This window comes from Rhinopithecus bieti, unplaced genomic scaffold (assembly GCF_001698545.2).
Source record: "Rhinopithecus bieti isolate Rb0 unplaced genomic scaffold, ASM169854v2 scaffold_77034, whole genome shotgun sequence".
NCBI lineage: Eukaryota > Metazoa > Chordata > Mammalia > Primates > Cercopithecidae > Rhinopithecus > Rhinopithecus bieti.
In genome coordinates, this window is record NW_016828477.1 from 27,265 (window position 1) to 35,825 (window position 8,561).

Sequence of the window (8,561 nt, forward strand, 5' to 3'; positions counted from 1 at the left end):
TTTTTTTTTTTGGGGGGGGGGGGACAAAGTTTCGCTCTGGTTGTCCAGGGTGAAGTGCAATGGTGCTACCTTGGTTCACTGCAACTTCCGCCTCCCAGGTTCAAGTAATCCTCCTGCCTCAGCTTCCCAAGTAGCTGGGATTACAGGCACCTGCCATCATGCTCGGCTAATTTTTTGTATTTCTAGTAGAGATTGGGTTTCACCATGTTGGCCAGGCTGGTCTCAAACTCCTGACCTCAGGTGAGCCACCCTCCTCAGCCTCCCAAAGTGCTGGGATTATGGACGTGAGCCACTGCGCCCAGCCTCATGTTAAATTTTTAATTCCTCATGAGCTGGTATTGTTAATACAAGCTGATAAAGTCTTTTAGTCAAGACTTTCAGCATTTAGATAAACTGAAATGGAAAAGTGCCTCTCATGCTGAGACCACTTTACTGTACCAATCTTAGCTTTGTCATTAGGTAATTCCAGTCCCCTTTTGTGAGCATGTATTAGGAATACTTACTTTATTACCATTCTGCTAGGGCTCAACTTGTGTGATGGCACCATGTGATATGAGTATGATCTCACAAATGGATTTGTTTTGAGATGGCAGAGGAATGTAACTCTACCAAAGCCTATGAGAACAGAGAATTGATTTCCCAATGGTGGAGAAACTGTTGTGTAACGGACAGTTGAGGATTGATTGTAGAGACTCTAAAGCAGGCTCTACCTGTCATGTGAAGGTGTAATTGGAAACTGACCACCAAAGAGAAACTTATTCACCCCATTTTGACTATGCTTATATAAATATTTGACATGAGCCTGTGTGAGGTTTGTGTGCAAGAGAAAATGTATATTGGAAAGTGGTAGCAATGCTGCAGGAGAAAATTTCAAATGCATAACTTACTGAGAGTTGAAAGTTACTTCTTGAAAACACAAGAGCGATATGTGCTCTCTCTTTCAAGGAAATCGAATAATATGAGGTACATGGAATAACATTATGTGCAAGGAAAGCTAACAATTAGTTAAATATGTGTGTGCAGTTACTAAAGACGAACTTAATTGTCCAATTCTAACTGTAATTAAGACAGCTGAGAACTGGCAAAAAACAGCAAGCTCACTTGGGATGTTTGTCAGTTCCGACAATTTAATGTCAGAGTTAAATTATTGAGAAGTAAAATGTTATCTAAATGAGGACAACCTGCTTACTGTGAGACTAGATTAAAAACCAGGAACTGGCTTCACAGCACCTGAGGATGGTGCAGGAAACACAAAAAGAAAAGTAGAGTAGGCAGATCAACAGCGTTCAAGAGGCCTCCCATCAATCTTTTTATTCAAGTTGCCTGTATTGCATCACCGTGAATTCTAAGAAGGCAGGGTACAGGTGACATCCTGATATGAACTCAGGAAATGAAAGCAGGTGCCAATAAGGCTAAGTAGCATAGAACACCCTAAAGAATAAATGGGGAAGAAACAAAAAGGAGAACAGGGAGGGAATAATGACTCTGCAAATGGTTGAAACCACTAAGAACTACAGAAAGTTACCCTTGTCTTTTCGTACATGAAGTCCACCAATCATATCTGCAAATACCTAGTGCTGACGTCTGGATGGGGACATGGCAACACCTGAGGGCATGTCTATTTGAATGGGCATGTGTGACATTTCAATGTGGATTATGACATTTGGGTCACCATCTGCACCACCTGCAGTAGAGCGAGAGACATCCAATTATGTGGTATTACTGGTAAGAATCTGACAGTGTGGGATTAGCATTTGTTCAGAGGCTACAAAAATACTCTACTCCTATGTTACATTGCTTTATTGCAATGGTCATTCCTTGAAAAAGACATGCACACAAGGACCTGAAATGTCATTCACTGGGCCAGTTCCTATGACCCCTCAATGCAGGGGTCTCAGTTCAAGTTGAATTGAAGCACAGGTTTAGGCACAAGAATGAAGCAGGGTCTCTTTGCCTATTTTATTCTACAGAAATATTATCATCAGCTGACCCCTAGTAGGCAGGAATGACAGAGCCCAAAATCTCCAGTGAGAAGAAAGAGAGGCCAATGTGTCTATGCCCAGCTTTCACAGTCAGCACCAGCTTATCTCATCACTTTAGTATCATAAGCAACAGAAGAGCTTAGATGTGTCTTACATGTATGGGTGTCACTTAGCAATGCACAGTGGTACTTCTTACAGTGCTCCAGAATTTGACCTATCACATTGGTCTTCCTTCCTCTAAGGGAGTAGTGAGGAAGAAGCTTGAGAGAAGGAGGCTTTTCTTGATCTGGAGATGAGTTGTAAGAGAAACCTACCCCCATCCGAGTGACCTAAATCACTAATGGTTGGGTAGAAACTGATATGATCATAGAAAAAATTAGGTCATGTGTAAAAAAGGATTTTGCTGCTTAAATCTCAAGTGCATCAAGTCTAAAAACTATAAATACTGAGGATTTTCAAGTTTTAATAGCAGTGTAAATCAGCCACATTTTTTCATTGACAATATATAGCTACATTTACAAATATAATAGGAGGAAGGATAGTGACTTCACAAATTTATTATATATTCATTGCTTTATAAAAATCAAGCACTATAGGAAAATATAAAGGCAAAAGCAATACATTATAGCAAATTGAAACATCAAGAATTAACCAGTGTTAACACAGGATCAAAAACACATCAAAAGTAATGTTTCTACACTTCACTCTAAGTGGAATCCTAACAAATGTTCATATAGCCTATAGGAAGCAGAGAGAGACAGAGAGAGAGAGAGAGAGAGAGAGAGAGAGAGAAACAAAAAACAGAGGGATGAACAGAAAACAAAATGGTATACTTAAGCCTTAAAATAGTGACAGTTATTGTAAATATAAAGTGTAAATATACTAATTAAAAAGAGATTGGACCACCAAGAAATGGTAAATGTTTAAGGTGATGGATCTGTGAATTACCCAAACATGTATACATGTATACCCAATGTATACATGTTTCAATACATGTATACATTGTACAATGATAAAATCTGTAGTGTTACCATTATACAATGTATACATGTATTGAAACATCACAGTGTACCCCATAAACATGTATAATTATTATGTGTCAATTATAAACAAAATTTTTTAAATATTTGGTAAAAAAAAAGAGACTGGCAGTATGAATTTTCAAAAAATCCAATGTATACTATCTACAAGAAATTTACATCATAGTACTTCCCATACTATATTGAATAGAAGTGGAGAGAGTGGGAATCTTTACCTGGTACTGGATCTTAGAGGAAAAGCTTTTCATTTTTCCCCATTGATTATGATGTTAATTGTGGGTTTTTCATAAACGACCTTTATTTTGCTGAGAAACTTTCCTTTTACACTTAAACTCTTCAGCATTTTTATCAAGGAAGGATGTTGAACTTTATCAAATGCTTTTTCTGTGTAAATTGAGATGATTTTTGTGTGCTTTTTATCTTTCATTCTGTTAATGTATCACATTGATTCATATGCATACTTTAAAACAGGTTTGCATGCCAAAGATTAATTCCACTTGGCCATTTTCTTAGTCTTTTTTGTTGTTTATAACAGAATATCCAAAAGAGGGTACTTTATTTTAAAAAGGAATTTATTCTTACAGTTATGGATGCTGAGAAGTCCAAGGCCAAGGGGCTACGTATGGTAAGAACCCTTTTGCTGCTGGGGACTGTGCAGAGTCCCGAGGCGGTTCAGGGCATCACATGGTGAGGTGGCAGAGCATGCTCAAGTTTCTTTCTCTTCTTGTAAAGCCACCAGTTCCATTCCCATGATAACCCATTAGCCCATTAACTCATTAATCCATTATCTATAAATGGATTAATCCATTCATGAAGGCAGAGACCTCATTACCTATTCACCTCTTAAAAGCTCTACTTCTCAATACTGTCACACTGGGGATTGAGTTTCAACATGAATTTTGGAGGAGATATTCAAATCATAGCAGTCATGATGTATAATCTTTTTGATGTGTTGTTGAACTTGGGTTTGCTAATATTTTATAGAAAATTTTTGTATAAATGTTTATCAGAGATATTGGTCTGAAGTTTTCTTCTTTTATGGTGTCTTTGTCTGGCTTAGGTATCATAGTGATGCTGGCCTCATAAAGTATGTTTGGAAATAGTCCCTCTAGCTCTAGTTTTTGGAAGAGTTGAAGAAGTATTTGTATTAATTCTTCTTTGAATGTTTTCCAGAATTCAGTGATAAAGTCATCTGTTCCCAGGCTTTTCTTTGTTGGGAGCTTTTAAATTATTACACTACTTCAATCTATTTGTTATTGTTCTGTTCAGACTTTCTGTTTCTTCCTGATTCAATGTTGGTAAGTTGTACTTTTTCAGGAATTTATCCATTTTCTCTAAATTATCCAGTCTGCTGGTGTATTGTTCATAATAGTCCCTTATGATCCCTTTCATATCTGATTTTATTGATTTTACTCTTCTGTCTTTTCTTCTTAGGTAGTCTAGCTTTTTCTTTTGAAAAAAAAAACTCAGTTTTATTGGTTTTTTTGTATTGTTTTTCTATTCTCTATTTAATTTACTTCTGTTCTAATCATTATTACTTACTTCTGCTAAAAAAGAAATAAAAGGTATCCAAGTTGGAAAGAAGAAAAGTAAAATTATCTCCGTTTGCAAATGACATAATCCCATATAGAGAAAACTTCAAAGATTCCACACACAAAAAAACTGTTAGAACTAATAAATCAATTCAGGAAAGTTGCAGGATACAAACCAATCCCATTTATGGTAGCATTAAAAAACATTTAAGAGTAAATTTAACCAAGGAGGTGAAAGACCTGCACATGGAAAACTATAAAACACTGAGGAGAGTAATTGAAGAAAATACAAATAAATGGAACGATAGTCCATTCTCATGAAATGGAAGAATTATTAGGTTGATGCAAAAGTAATTGTGGGTTTTGCCATTAATTTTGGTTCCAGTAAAAACCACAAATAGTTTTGCACTAACCTGATAATGTTGCTAAAATGCCCATACTACCTAAAGCAATATACAAATTCAATACACTCTCTATCAAAATTCCAATGGCATTCCTCCCAGCAATAGGAAAAATAATCCTAAAATTTGTATGGAATCACAAAGACACTGAATAGCCAAAGGAATTCCAAGGAAGAAAAATAAAGTTGGAGGGATCACACTTCCTTACTTAAAAATATATTACAAAGCTATAGTAATCAAAGCAGTATGGTACTGTCATAAACAAACACATAGAAAACAGTGGAACAAAATAGAGAGCCCAAAAATAAATCCACACATATATGGTCAACTAATTGTAGATAAGGGCACCAAGAGAACACAATGGGGGAAAAGACAGTCTCTTTAGCAAATGGTGCTGGGAAAACTGGGTTTCCACAAGGAAAAAAATGAAATTTGACTGTTATTGTACACCATACACAAAACTCAGCTCAAAATGAGTAAAAAGACCTAAATGACAAAGGCAGCAAAATACACATTGCAGAAACGACAGGCACTTCAATAATTGGTGTTGGGAAAACTTGATATGTCTATGTATAAGAACAAAACTAGACCCCTATCTTTCACCATATACACAAACCAACTCAAAATGGATTAAATACTTAAATCTAAGACCTAAAACTACAAAACTACTAAAAGAAAACATTGGGGAATATTTCAGACTATTGGTCTAGTCAAAGATTTTTTTAAGACCTCAAAAGCATAGGCAGCAAAAGTAAAAATAGACAAATAAGATTACATCAAGATAAAAACCTTTTGCACAACAAAGGAAACCATCGACAAAGTGAAGATACAACCTGAATAATGGAAAAAATATTTGGAAACTCTTCATCTGACAAGGGATTAATAACCAGAATATATAGGTGATATGGTTTGGCTGTGTCCCCACCCAAATCTCAACTTGAATTGCATCTCCCAGAATTTCCACGTGTTATGGGAGGGACCCAGGAAGAGGTAATTGAATCATGGGAGCTGGTGCTATTCTCATGATAGTGAATAAGTCTCATGAGATCTGATGGATGTATCAAAGTTGCTTCTTCCTCATTTTCTCTTGCTGCCACCATGTAAGAAGTGCCTTTCACCTCCCACCATGATTCTGAGGCTTCCCCAGCCATGTGAAACTGTAAATCCAATTAATCCTCTTTTTGTTCCCAGTTTTGATTATGTCTTTATCAGTAGCATGAAAACGAACTAAAACAATGGGTAACTCAAACAATTCATAGCAAAATAATAATAATAATAATAATAATAATAATAATCCAATTTTAAAATGGATAAAAGATCTGAATAGACATTTCTCAAAAGAAGACAAACGACCAATGGATATAGAAAAAATACCCAATCACTAGGAAAATGCAAATCAAAACACAATGAGATATCATCTCGCTCCAGCTAAAATGCCTATTATAAAAAAGACGAAAATAACAAATGCTGGTAAGAATGCAGAGGAAGGGGAATACTGGTATAGTGTTGCTGGGAAGGTAAATTTGTACAGCCACTATAGAAAACAGTTTGGAAGTTCCTCAAAAAACTAAAAATAGAACTTCCATAAGACTCAGAAATTGTACTGCAGGGTATATATCCAAGAGAAAGGAAATAAGTATATTTAAGAGATATCTGCACTCCCAGGTTTATCGTGGTACAATTCACAATAACCAAGACATAGAATAAACTTCAGTGTCCATCAACAGATAAATGGATAAAGAAAATGTGGTACATATATACAATGAAATATTATTTAGCCATAAAAAGGTATTAAATCCTATCATTTGCAGCAACATAGATGGAACTGGAGGTCATTACCTCAAGTGAAACAAGCCAGGAACAGAAAGACAAATGCTGCATGTTCTCATTCATTAAGAGTGAATACTGCATGTTCCCATTCCCATTTAATAGGAGCTTAAAAAGTGAATCTCGTGGAAGCAGAGAGTAAAACTGTAATTACCAGAGGCCAGAAAAGGTAGGGGGCAATGACGTGAAATTGTTTTAGAGGTACAAAAATACAGTTAGATAGAAGGAATGTGTTATAGTATTCAATAGTGCAGTAGAGAAACTGTAGTTAACAATAATTTATTGTATAATTCAAAATAGCTAGAAGAATCGCAATGCTCCCAACATAAAGACAACATAGTGTTTGGTGACAGACAGATATCCCAATTACTCTGATTTAATTATTACACATTGTACACAGGTATCAAAATATCATATGTACCCCCAAAATATGTACAACTATTATGTATCAATTTAAAAGGAAATAAAAATAAAAAGACATAGTAGGATGGAAGTGAAGGATGGAAAGTGATGTATAATGCAAACATTAATAAAATGAAAGCAGGGGCCAGGCACAATGGCTCATGCCTGTAATCCCAGCTCTTTGGGAGGCCAAGGCGAATGGATCACTTGAGATCAGGAGCTCAAGAGCAGTCTGGCCAACATGGAGAAACCCCGTTTCTACTAAAATAAAAAAAAAAAAATTAGCCGGGCATCATGGTAATCCCAGCTACTTGGGAGGCTGAGGCCGGAGAATCGCTTGAACCCAAGAGGTAGAGGTTGCAATGAGCTGAGATCGTGCCACTGCACTCCAGCATGGATGACAGAATACGACTCCGTCTCAAAACAAAAATGAAAGCAGGAGTACTGATATTAATATCAAATAAAGAAGAATTGAGAGCAAAGGAAATTACTGGAGACAGAGAGACACTATAGGATGATAAAAGGTCAATCACTGAGATTTACAACGATTTACAAGAAACTACAGTCTTAAATTTGTATGCATCAAACAAAAGAGCCTCAAAATATATGAAGGAAAAGCTGATAGAGAAGAAAGGAGAAACAGACACATTTAAATTTATACTATGGGACTTCAACAGTGCACTCCCAGCAACTGATAAAGCTACTAAACAGTATATCCGCAAGGATATAAAATAAATGAACAATGCAATCAACCAATATGATATAACTGATACATATATAGAAAGAGCACTCCAATTAACAACAGCAGAAAACACATTTTTTCAAGCACCAGTGGAACATTCAATAGGATACACTATGGGGAAAACTTCAACAACATTAAAACAATGCACGTCATACAGAGTATGTTCTCTACCCATAAAGAAATGAAACTAGTAATCAACAACAGAAAAACAACAGAAAATCTACAGATGCTTGTGAATTAAACAACGTATTTCTACATAATTCATGAATCAAAGAAGTTTCTAAGGAAATTTTAAAAATACATAGAACTATTAGACAGATCAACGAGACAGAAAGTTAACAAGGATATCCAGGAATTGAACTCAACTCTGCACCAGGCGGACCTAATAGACATCTACAGAACTCTCCACCCCAAATCAACAGAATATACATTCTCAGCACCACATCACACTTATTCCAAAATTGACCACATAATTGGAAGTAAAGCACTCCTCAGCAAATGTAAAAGAACAGAAATTATAACAAACTGTCTCTCAGACCACAGTGCAATCAAACTAGAACTCAGGACTAAGAAACTCAATCAAAACCGCTCAACTACATGGAAACTGAACAACCTGCTCCTGAATGACTACTGAG